The sequence below is a fragment of the Aegilops tauschii genome, chromosome 7 (genome assembly GCF_002575655.3).
Source record: "Aegilops tauschii subsp. strangulata cultivar AL8/78 chromosome 7, Aet v6.0, whole genome shotgun sequence".
Classification (NCBI taxonomy): domain Eukaryota; kingdom Viridiplantae; phylum Streptophyta; class Magnoliopsida; order Poales; family Poaceae; genus Aegilops; species Aegilops tauschii.
This window is the reverse complement of record NC_053041.3, coordinates 404,697,339-404,710,392: the sequence shown is the minus strand read 5'-3', so window position 1 is coordinate 404,710,392 and position 13,054 is coordinate 404,697,339.

Sequence of the window (13,054 nt, the reverse complement as noted above, 5' to 3'; positions counted from 1 at the left end):
GAGGACGCGGAGCGCGTGGCCCGGCAAGCCACGGCATACTGTATTCGGGACGCTGAGTTGTACAGGAAGCGACCAAATGATGTTTCACTGCGTTGCATCTCTAGGGATCAGGGGAAGGAGTTGCTATCCGACATACACGCTGGGGATTGCGGGCACCACTCATCATCACGGACCCTCGTCGGCAAGGCGTTCCGCAGCGGATTCTACTGGCCCACGGCGCTCAACAACGCAACCGAGCTGGTGAAGTCCTGTGAAGCCAGCCAGTTCCACGCCAAGCAGATCCATCAGCCGGCTCAGGGCCTCCAGACCATCCCACTCACATGGCCGTTCGCGGTCTGGGGGCTGGATATCTTGGGCCCGTTCCCTCGAGCGCCTGGGGGCTACCGCTACCTCTACATCTCCATTGACAAGTTCACCAAGTGGGCGGAGGTGGAAGCCATCCACACCATCCCAGCAGGCTCCGCGGTCAAGTTCATCAAGGGTCTCGTGAGCCGTTTCGGGGTCCCCAACCGCATCATCACTAATAACGGCTCGCAGTTCACTAGTAACCTCTTCAAGACGTATTGTGCTAACTTGGAACGCAGATCTGCTACGCTTCGGTGGCTCACCCCAGGAGCAATGGTCAGGCCGAACGCGCCAACGCAGAGGTCCTGAGGGGCCTCAAGACCAGGACCTTCAAGAAGAAGCTCGAGGCCTGCAGCAGGGGCTGGTACGACGTGCTCCAGTCCGTGTTGTGGTCCATCCGCACCACCGCCACCAAGCCAACGGGCAAGACCCCGTTCTTCCTCGTCTACAGAGCAGAAGCGGTCCTCCCTCACGAGGTCAAGCATCGCTCCGCACGGGTCTTGGCGTTTGATGAAGCGCAACAGGACGCCACGCGGGGGATGGACCTCGTGTTGGGGGAGGAACGCCGCCGCGAAGCCGCACCGCGGGCGGCAAGGTATCAGCAGGCGCTGCGGCGATACCACTGCCGCAACATCCGCTCCAGGACGCTCGAGGCGGGTGACCTCGTCCTGAGGCGGGTCCTCTCCAGGGAAGGGCTGCATAAGCTCTCACCCATGTGGGAGGGCTCGCTCAAGGCCGTCCATGTCTCCAGGCCTGGTGCCGCGCGCCTGGAGACACAGGACGGGGTACCCATCCAGAACGCGTGGAACATCCAGCACCTCCAGAAGTTCTACCCATGAAGAAAGGCCCAGTGCCTGTGAAGATCGCCGCCCGTGACACTCTCACGTAATAACGAGTGGGGCTGTACACGCCCCGGAGTCTCAGGAGTGCCGACCTCGGGCCTCGGGGGCTCCCTCCCATGCCTTAGTGGCGGCACTTAGCTCCGCGTTGGTGAGAAGACTTGAAGACTAGACTAGGTGCCGGACGCGGCTTTTCATTTGCTTTTCTTAGTTGGCTTGTCCCCTTTTAATCGAAATTTCCTTCCGGTGTTCCTTGCTGATTTGGTTCCGTCGTCTTTTGCCGCTATTTTCGACTCCGGTTTAACCTGTTCTCTCTCTCGCATTCCTCGCGAGGGGGCTAGGCAGGTGCCCTCGCGAGCGTTTTTCCTTTTCTCTGCCTTCTGTCTATTTTTTCGCGAGGCACCCTCGTTCGAGCCCACAAGCTGGCACATCTCTCCTGATCTGTGCCCCTCGGGTACCGCGATATGAAGCGCTGGGTCAAGGCTCGGGTGAACGATAAGCCTCCTAGCGAGCTTCCTAACGAATTTTTTGCAGTTCTTAAGCGCCCACTGAGTCTTGGAAGGCCTTGACAGGCGCCAAGAAACAAGTGCCTCGTGAAGAGGAGGCTACCCCAAGCGTGCTAAGCTAAGTTGTCTCTACGCAAAACACCGGCACAGCACAGAAACGATAAGCATAACATAGTGATTGAGGAATTACGGTTTGATACACGCCCCTCCGGAGCCCATACTGGTTTCTTTTTTGATACAGGAAGGAAAGGAAGAACAAGATAAAAGCGCCGCCTGCCCATACAGTGGTTCACGGGGACGGGCTCCTGGCGACATCCTGAGCTCAGCCGGACCCCTCCTCGTGCTTCACGGAGGCGCGGCAACGAGACGACCCGCTGCCACCTTCGAAGCGGGCACGGCGGCGTGGCGGCTGGTCGTAGTCACCACTGCTGGAGCTGTCACCAGGGGAAGAGCCACCGTAGCCGGACGAGACGCGGTCGGCACCAAGGGCGGGCTCGCCCTCCCCCTCGTCCCGACCATCGCCGAGGCCGAGCACCTCCTCGCCATCGTTCACCTCGGGGCAGCACCCGGCGCGGCGACCATCTTCTCCAAACACCCTCACATAGAGCGTCGCATCACCATCGTACTTGAAGTGGAGGGTGCACTGCCTGCCCAGGCCGCGCGCGCGGGCGAACGTCTGCCAACCGCGGGCCAGAGCTATGTTGCCCGCGTTGGAGACCTTGACTACAACCCAAGAAGCCCTTCTGCAGCAAGCGTCCGCTTCCAGCCAGAGCCCACCTAGATCGGAGGCTGGCAGCTCGTCGGCGAAGAAGCGCGGGAGCTGAAGCCAGTTGCCGGTTGGGTCCTCCAACCAGACGACGAACTCCGGCAGCACCTCCGCTGAGTGGAAGCGCGGCCGGGGAGGCCGTGCAACCATGTCACGTCTCCTTTCGTCGACAGGGCTGCCGCGACTGGAACGACCCCTGTCGCGCGCAGCGGCATCACCGCGGGAGCGAGGGGCCGCAGCGGGGGTCGCGGTGTGCTTGCGGGGACGGCCGCATACACGCTTGGGCGCCGGGGAGCCGGGCCCCTCGCGAGGGGCCTTCCCCTTCTCCGTGGCAGAGAACCTCTTCGACGGTGCCATTGGTGTCGGCGGTGGAGCAGAGGAGGAGAAGCAAGCGGAATGGGAAGAGATGGGCAACAGGGGCTCTTCCCCCCTCCCCATTTATAGCAGGAGAAGGCCAACCAGCGCCCCCACGATCACAGGTAATGATGGTTTTCCCTTGCATGTCGCAGGGACTTGTCAAGTTGGACAGTTGCCGAGGCAGCGTGGGGAAGCGGAGACGCCCACATCCAGTCAACTGCCACGCGTCGACCAAGGCCGCAGGCTATTGTGGCCCGCGGCGCTCCGCACTTGACCTTTGGCTTCGCCTCAAAGCCAAGCCCGAGCGCGCCTTGGGCCCGGGGGCTACTGTCGGCGTTCTGGGAACGGGGGTCCCCAGACTTGCCTGCCTGCGGCCCACGGCGTGGCTCTGCTGATGGGCCCGTACGACCCATCTTCATCAACAAGCATTCAAGACCCTCGCGAGGCGGACGACACAAGACCTCCTCAGGGGCGGCCTCACCAGCTTGGCTCACGAGGGGCGGAGAGATCAAGGAAAGGCAAACCTCGCGAGGTTCTCATGACGTGAGCCATGACGACCGAGACCAGGCAGGCGCCAGCGCGCACAGTGTCCTTGTTTCCTCTTTGCTGCTACGGAAGCAAGCGCAGGCGCGGAGTACCGAGCATCAAGCAAAGGTTTCCATATCAGTGCAACGAGACCAAGACCAGCAGGACGGCAAGACGGAGGTCACCATGGAGCCCAAGGCGGCGTCACCACCAGAGCCTTTGGCAGGCGAAGACTACTTTTGTCAGGATAAGCTGTACTAGTTGTCCCCTTTCAAATTGGTCGTTGTTGGCTCCCTTCCCGCTCAATATTTGGGAAGAGGACCAGGGCCTCTATAAATAGGACTAGCCACCACAGTAGGAGGCAACTCAACCTGGACGGAGCCTTAGGCATCTGATCTTGAGCCGATCCTCACCCACACACAGAGAGAAAGAACACCTCAACCTCGGGAGGCTGTTCTTCCCCTTGTAACTGTTCATCCTCAGCCCGAGAGGCAATCCACCACCACCACACTGGAGTAGGGTATTACACCACAATGGTAGCCCGAACCAGTATAAATCTTGTGTTCTTTGTGTTGCGAGTTCGTCGAGTTAGCCTTTGAGATCTTAGCAAATCTAGGACGTGGATCGGTAGGGGGAGATCTTCGTGCGCACCCGAGAGTTCGAACCTTAAGGGTTTTGCCGGAACCCGAGATCCGACACCAAGCATCATGGGCCGAAGGCCCGTCGACCCGAGGCTCGTGGACCGGAGTCCGCGTAGCCTCCTCTTGAGAGGTGTCCACTGTAGCAGTCCTGTGCTCGGGTGAATCAGCTGAGGGTGGCGGCGAGGAAGGTGTAGGTGCCTGCCTACCTCTCCCACGACCACTTCCTCCCCGACCTCCTCTCTTCCTCCCTCCCCGACCTCCTCTCCAAGTGAGCAATGACGCCGATGAAGAAGCGCCCACCGGTGAAGCCATTCCCTCGTACAACGCTCTCCAGAGAGGTACGGGTGAAATGGAAGTACCACTCCCACCACGCGCCGATGAAGAAGGAGCCTCGGAGCGCTCCTTACCCACGCCCACCATCTTTCAACACCTGCCATGACAAAGAGTAAACAAAATTAGTAGAACATGAAAAAAATTGATACCGACATGAATAATAGGATGCCACCGCCAAGTTGTAAAAAGATGAGTAACATAGCATTATTGTTTTTGCCATCAACCTAACTAAATATTTACAACAGGATGCCACCACCAAGTTGTAAAAAACAATTCGCACTGCTCGTTCCTCGATCCTCGATCCTTGGCATCGAACACTACATCCACGTCCCACAAGCGACGTCGACGCCCAGCCTCCCGCAACAACAGTTCTCCGGGCCGATGGCGGTCGAACACCTTGGCGAATTTGTCTGGCAGCCTTTGCGATGAGGATTAAAAGCCAAGTTTTGAAACTTCAAACAACCAAACTGACTCATGACAAAAAAATCAGGGAGTAGAAAGAGAAACGAAAGACGAAATAGTACATAGTGAGAGGTTGTGCAACTAGGATGATTTTCTGTACCACCTTTTTTAATGAATTGGAGAGGATGATGGTGAAGAACTCGAAAGCCATTGGTGTCTTGTGGTCATTTCCATACATTCTGCTACAGCACAACAACCCTTCTTCTGACCATCAGTCTACTACAACACAACAACCCTTCTTCTGACCACATGGTGGTCAGAAGAAGGGTTGTTGTGCTGTACCGGAATGTATGGAAACAACCGCAAGACACCAATGGCTTTCGAGTTCTTGACCATCATCCTCTCAAATTCGTTAAAAAAGTTGTTACACAATATCATCATAGTTGCACAACTTCTCACTATGTATTGTTTCGTCTTTGGTTTCTCTTTCTACGCTTTGATTTTTTGTCATGAGTCAGTTTGGGTGTTTCAAGTTTCAACACTTGGATTTTAATCCTCATCGCAGAGGCTGCAAGACAAATTCGCCAAGGTGTTCGACCGCCATCGGCCCCAAGAACTGTTGCTGCGGGAGGCCGAGGAACCCCCTAACCCACTCGTCCTCGGGCGCCCTCAGGTATGGCGACGCACGGTCGATGGGTCGGCAATCGGACCGGGGGATTCTCGGCCTGGGCGACGGCGCCAGGACCGGCGGGACCCACCAGCTCCCCCATCTATCCCCTCGGCGACCGGCGATCCTCGACCCTCTGCCCTGACCCTCGACCCCTCGGCGACCGGCGATCCTCGACCCTCTGCCCTGACCCTCGACCCCTCGGCGACCGGCGATCCTCGACCCTCTGCACCGACCCTCGACCCCTTGGCGACCGGCGATCCTCGAACCTCGTTCCCGACCCTTGACCCTAGTTTTGGCAACCGGCGATGCTCGACCAGGTTCCATCAGCGCCGACGCATCCCGTCGGCAATCCTCGACCCGGTTCCGTCGGCGCCGACACACCCCGTCGGCGATCCTCGACCTGGTTTTCTTTTTCTTCTTCTTCTTCTTCTTCTGCTCTTCTCTTTTTCTTCTTCTTCCTCTTCTTCTTCTTCTCCTCCTCCTCCTCCTCTTCTTATTCTTCTTCTTCTTCTTCTTCTTCTGTTTTTTTCTTATCCTCCCCCTTTTCTCCTCCTCCTCTTCTTCTTCTTCTTCTTCTTCTTCTTCTTTGTCGGTGTACTAAAGGTTGGGCCCTTTTAGCACCCCATACTTCTGCACGGGCAGTCGTAGCCACACCCGCAGCGAGGCCTGAAGAGGGCGATCAAGGATAAACACAAGATCACTAGAGAAGCGGCCAAGCCAGAGACCGGAGAACAGAGGACGAGCTGGACCCCCGGCAAGATCCTTGCTGGGACGGCTTGCGAGACCCTGGCAAGATCCTTGTCGGGACGACTTGCAGAGCACTAACAAAACCACCACCCTTGAGGTTGGGAGCTCTGACACGATCGACAATGTCAAGGCCAAGACCCAAGGGCGCGTGCATCGTGGCGTGCAGATCTTTATGAAGGCTAAAAGACAAAGCTCCCAGCAAGTGTTGGGGAACGTAGTAATTTCAAAAAAATTCCTACGCACACGCAAGATCATGGTGATGCATAGCAACGAGAGGGGAGAGTGTTGTCCACGTACCCTCGTAGACCAAAAGCAGAAGCGTTAGCACAACGCGGTTGATGTAGTCGTACGTCTTCACGATCCGACCGATCAAGTACCGAACGCACGGCACCTCCGAGTTCAGCACATGTTCAGCTCGATGACGTCCCTCGAACTCCGATCCAGCCGAGCTTTGGGGAGAGTTCCGTCAGCACGACGACATGGTGACGATGATGATGTTCTACCGATGCAGGGCTTCGCCTAAGCACCGCTACGATATTATCGAGGTGGATTATGGTGGAGGGGGGCACCGCACATGGCTAAGAGATCAAGAGATCAATTGTTGTGTCTATGGGGTGCCCCCCTCCTCCGTATATAAAGGGGGGAGGAGGAGAGGGCCGACCAAGGGGGTGGCACGCCCTAGGAGGGGGAAACCTACTCCAAGTAGGTTTGCCCCTCCCTTTCCTAGTCCAAGAAGGAGGGGGGAGGAAGGAGTGGGAGAGGGGAAAGGCAAGGGGGGCGCCGCCCCACCCCCCCCCCCCCCTCCTTGTCCTATTCGGACTCAAAAGGAGGGGGCGCACCTCTTGCCCTGGCCGGCCCCTCTCTCTCCACTAGGGCCCAACAAGGCCCATTACTTCCCGGGGGTTCCGGTAACCCCTGGTACTCCGATAAATGTCCGAGACCTTTCCGGTGTCCAAACATAGTCGTCCAATATATCGATCTTTACGTCTTGACCATTTCGAGACTCCTCGTCATGTCCGTGATCACATCCGGGACTCCGAACAACCTTCGGTACATCAAAACACATAAACTCATAATATAACTGTCATCGAACTTTAAGCGTGCGGACCCTACGGGTTCGAGAACTATGTAGACATGACCGAGACACGTCTCCGGTCAATAACCAATAGCGGAACCTGGATGCTCATATTGGCTCCCACATATTCTACGAAGATCTTTATCAGTCAAACCGCATAACAACATACGTTGTTCCCTTTGTCATCGGTATGTTACTTGCCCGAGATTCGATCGTGGGTATCTCAATACCTAGTTCAATCTCGTTACCGGCAAGTCTCTTTACTCGTTCTGTAATACATCATCCCGCAACTAACTCATTAGTTGCAATGCTTGCAAGGCTTATAGTGATGTGCATTACCGAGTGGGCCCAGAGATACCTCTCCGACAGTCGGAGTGAAAAATCCTAATCTCGAAATACGCCAACCCAACAAGTGCCTTTGGAGACACCTGTAGAGCACCTTTATAATCACCTAGTTACGTTGTGACGTTTGGTAGCACACAAAGTGTTCCTCTGGTAAACGGGAGTTGCATAATCTCATAGTCATAGGAACATGTATAAGTCATGAAGAAAGCAATAGCAACATACTAAACGATCGAGTGCTAAGCTAACGGAATGGGTCAAGTCAATCACATCATTCTCCTAATGATGTGATCCCGTTAATCAAATGACAACTCATGTCTATGGCTAGGAAACATAACCATCTTTGATCAACGAGCTAGTCAAGTAGAGGCATACTAGTGACATTCTGTTTGTCTATGTATTCACACAAGTATTATGTTTCCGGTTAATACAATTCTAGCATGAATAATAAACATTTATCATGATATAAGGAAATAAATAATAACTTTATTATTTCCTTTAGGGCATATTTCCTTCCGCAAGGTCCTTGTCGGGGATGACAGCGAGGCCCCGGCAAGACTCTCGACGGGGATGGTTGCAAGGCCACGACAAGACTCGGCTGCCCAGTCACCACTCCAGCGCGGTGGCTGGCCTGCCTGCCTAGCAAGCACCTGCGTGGTGGCATGCAGATCTTCGTGAAGATCCTGCCACCTCTCCAACGCAGCAGCTGGCTAGCCAACCTGGCATTGCATGCCTCGTCAGCCTGGATGCGTGTGAAGACAGGGAAAGGCGGCGACGGACGGGACGGGCTCTATTCCCGTCCCCGGTAAAGCTAAAGGGCATGTAAGCAGCACATTTAATGCGTTTGTCCTAAGACGCCGATGATAAACATATACATTGTAGCTACTTTACACCTCATGTGTGCCACTGTGGCAACCCCTTGAACATATAAAAGGAGGCCCATGGCGTACTGGAGGAGGATTCGGACTTTTGAACCACTCGGCCCAGCTTGCATGCATAGCAGCTAGCCGAAGCTCAAGAACACAGAATGTACACTCAAGCAGGATTAGGGTTTTATGCTTCTCGGCGGCCCGAACCTGGGTAAAAAACCGCCGTGTTGATCGCTAGACCTGCTCTTTGCGTACCCCTCTTCCCTACCAAACCGTAGAAGGGATCCACGTGATCCCGTAGGTGTCATTTCCACAGACATTCTTCTTCTTCTTTTCTTCTCCTTCCCCTTTTCTTCTCCGCCTCCTCCTCCTCCTCTTCTTCTTATTCTTCTCCTAATAAATTTTATCAAGAACTAACCTAGAACTAAACTAACTAACCTAGAACTAATCTAACTAACCTAAGTAACAGTACTAACTAACCTAATTACTAATGGTAGAAAAAAAGAAGGATAAAATAGGGGCGAGAGCTCACCGGAGTGGGCGGCGGGGCGCCTGGTTGTCGGGGCGGCGGGGCGCCTGGTTGTCGGGGCGGCGAGGGCGCCTGGTTGTCGGGGCGGCGTGGCGCTAGGCTGGCGGGGCCATGGGGCGCCAGGTCGCCGGGCCAGAGGGGCCGCGAGGGCACAGCAGACCACGGGGTGGCCAATGATAATCCCCAAGTGCAAGGAATCATCGTAGCAATTTCGAAAGGTGGACGTGATAAGTATGGTGTGTCGAATCCACAAGGAGCTAAAGGTAAGATCAATATTCTCTCAAGTCCTATCTGCCACTGATACAACTCTACGTACACCAAACGTTTGCTTCCATCTAGAAACGAGAAAAAAAACTACGTTGTGGGTATGAAGATGATAACTTTGCATGATATCGGAGAGCTAAAATATAAAAATAGGTGTTGTTAACATAAAGTTAGAATATATTACTATATATTATAAATAGCGAGTGCGGAATAATGATGGAGCGGTGTGCGTAATTATCCTAGGCAATTGTTAACAAGATCAGTAGTCGTTATTGCAATTTTATATGAGGGAGAGGCATAAGCTAACATACTTTCTCTCCTTGGATCATATGCACTTATGATTGGAACTCTAGCAAGCATCTGCAACTACTAAAGATCATTAAGGTAAAACCCAACCATAGCATTAAAGTATCAAGTCCCCTTTATCCCATACGCAAACAACCCCCTTACTCGGGTTTAAACTTTTGTCACTCTAGCAACCCACTATAAGCTAATCATGAGCATATTGCAACACCCTACAGCGGGAATTCTTCATGTGTGCGTGGCACGGAAGGCACCATAGGACAGCACCAAAATAAAACATACAACTCAAACCAATCTAGATCGTCAATCAACCCAAAAGACAAAACAAATCTACTCAAAACATCATAGGATGGCAACACATCATTGGATCATAATATGTGGCATAAAGCACCATGTTCGAGTAGGGGATTACAGCGGGGTGCGGGAAGTGAACCACGTAAAAGAGATGAGGAAGGTGATGAAGATGGTGATGTCGATGAAGACGATCACTGCAGCGATGGTTCCCTCGGTGGCACTCCTGCGCCATCGAGAGAGAGGGGGGAGAGTCACCCCCTTGTGCTTCCTCCTTCATGGCCTCCCCCTAGATGGGGAGAGGTTTTCCCTCTGCTCCTTGGTCTCCATGGTGATGATGGCCCCCTTCGGGATGGCCCCCTCTGGCAGGGTGCCAGAGAGGGCCTAGATTGATTTTTTGTGGCTACAGAGGCTTGCGGGCGGAACTCCCGATCTAGGTTTATTTCTGGGGGTTTTGGTATTTATAGAAAATTTGGCGCCGGTCTCACGTCAAGGGGGTCCACGAGGCAGCGGCAAGACAAGGGCGCGCCCCCTCCACCCTTGCCGCTTCCTCGTGAAGCTTCTGGTCCAACTCTTGTGCTTCGGGGTTCTCTTTGGGGCCATAAAAAATCACCGTAAATTTTTAGCCCATTCCGTGAACTTTTATTTCTGCACAAAAAACAACACCGCAGTAGTTCTGCTGAAAACAGCGTCAGTCCAGGTTAGTTCTAATCAAATCATACCAAAATCATATAAAATTGTTGTAAACATGGCATGAATACTTCATAAATTATAGGTACGTTGGAGACGTATCAGCATCCCCAAGCTTAATTCCTGCTCGTCTTCGAGTAGGTAAATGATAAAAGAAGTAATTTATGAAGTGTGAATGCTACCAAGTTCACAAGTTTGATCAATTTCAATCACTTTTTCTAGCATCATTATATATCATAAACAGTAGCTCATCTCATAAAAATTCTCATGATCAAGTAGCAAGCTATTCACAAGTTAAAGTATAGACCATAACGTTTCTTGAAAACTAACAAACCATGTTCTTAGTCATCAAACAATTGCAATTCATCTTATTTTCAGGAAGGGTCTATGTAAGAGCTTTGATTTAGCAAATTCCACATACTCAACTATCATATAGTCTTCCATGATTGCTAACACTCAAAGCATATTTTTACAACAAATAGCATCCGTCAAACACAAAGGAAGATAGGGGCCTAATGTTTCACCTCCCAACTTACTTATCATATATATAATTGTCAACAATAATAATTCATGATCAAATATATTTGAATGGCCATATATGCTTGGATCTTTCCCCACCACATGATGCTTGCGAACTAAAGAATGATTGAGGTTGAAATAAGAAGGAATACTATTGACTCTTGCATAAAAGTAAGTACATGAAAGTAAAAGATAGACCCTTCACAGAGGGAAGCAGAGGTTGTCATGCGCTTTCTAATTTTGTATGTGCAAACCCTTATTGCAAAGGAACGTCACATTGTATTGCCCTTTGTGATGGCAACCTTTATTATGCAGTTCATCGCTTTTATTTCTTTACCATAACAAGTTCGTACAACGCTTATTTTCCCTTACAATAAAAGATCATACATACTTAGGAGCAATTTTTATTGCTTTTTGCACCGATGACAACTTACTTGAAGGATCTTATTCAATCCATAGGTAGATATGGTGGACACTCATGGCATGAAACGGGGTTTAAGGGTTTTGGATGCACAAGTAGTATCTCTACTTAGTACAAAATTTTGGCTAGCAAAAGATCCTAAGCAAGCACCACATGTTGGAGGATCCATAACAGTATAACTTCTATGCAAATATACCCAAACATAAATCATTACGTTGTCTTCCTTGTCCAACTTCAACTAATTTGTTCAAGTTTGAAAATAATTAATGCGGCTCACAATCATAGAAGATTTCCAAGATAGTATATTTATATGTGAAATCTCTCTTCCTTCAATATTCTTTCATGAATTGTTGAATTTACCAATGTTGTGTTTGCTAACTTTCAATAAATTTTACCACATATACTTCTTATTTGTGAAGTCATTACACCCCATGGGATAAGCATGTGAAACATATATAATTTCAGATTTATGATATTCAATTCATTCAACTATTTACTCATAGGATATAAGTGAAGCACGAGAGTAAATGACAAAACTACTCCAGAAAGATATAAATGAAGATCAATGAGTAGTCAAATAGTTAAATAGCCATGGGAGGACTCTCTCGCATTCATGATTTAGATCCAATGATTTTATTCAAACAACAAGTAAAATGAAAATACGCTCCAAGCAAAACACATATCATGTGATGAATAAAAATATAGCTCCGAGTAAGGTATACCGATGGTTTTGATGACGAAAGAGGGGATGCCTTCCGGGGCATCCCCAACCTTAGGCGCTCGAGTCTTCCTTGAATATTAACTTGGGGTGCCTTGGTCATCCCCAATCTTAGGGTATTTCCACTCCTTATTCTCCTCGTATCGATATCTCACCCGAAACTTGAAAACTTCAATCACACAAAACTTAACGAACCTTCGTGAGATGGGTTAGTATGATAAAGAGCAAATCATTCACTTTGGTACCGTCAAGATAAGATTCATAATTGTTCTCACACAATGCCTATTGTACCATGTCATTTCTATAATTTATATTGAGCAATATAAGCCATAGAAACTAGAAAGCAAGCAAACTATGCATTGAAAATAGAATCTGTCAGAAACAGAACAGTCTGTAATGATTTGAACAACAACCATACTTCTGCTACTCCAAAAATTCTGAAAAGTCAGGACAACCTAGGAATTTGTATATCAGTCTTGTGTAAAAAATTCAGAACAAAAGCACACTTCTGTGATTTTTTAAAATTCTGGCAATGACCGCAAAAGTTTCTGTTTTCCAGCAAGATCAAGTCAATTATCACCGTAGATCATCCCAAAGGTCTTACTTGGCACTTTATTGAAACAAAGGCTATAAAACATGATTACTACAGTAGCATAATCATGAGAACACAAAAAAAAGTAGGGGTAAATATTGGGTTGTGTCCCAACAAGCGTTTTTCTTTAATGCCTTTTTAGCTAGGCACGATATTTTAATGATACTCTTCCAAGCCAAATTTCGATGATAACTGTATCCATACTCTAAAAGATATAAGTGAAGTTCATAGAGAATTCCATAATTAACATGGATTGACCAATATCCAAGCTCAAAATATATAAGTGAAGCACAAGAAGCATTCTATAAAG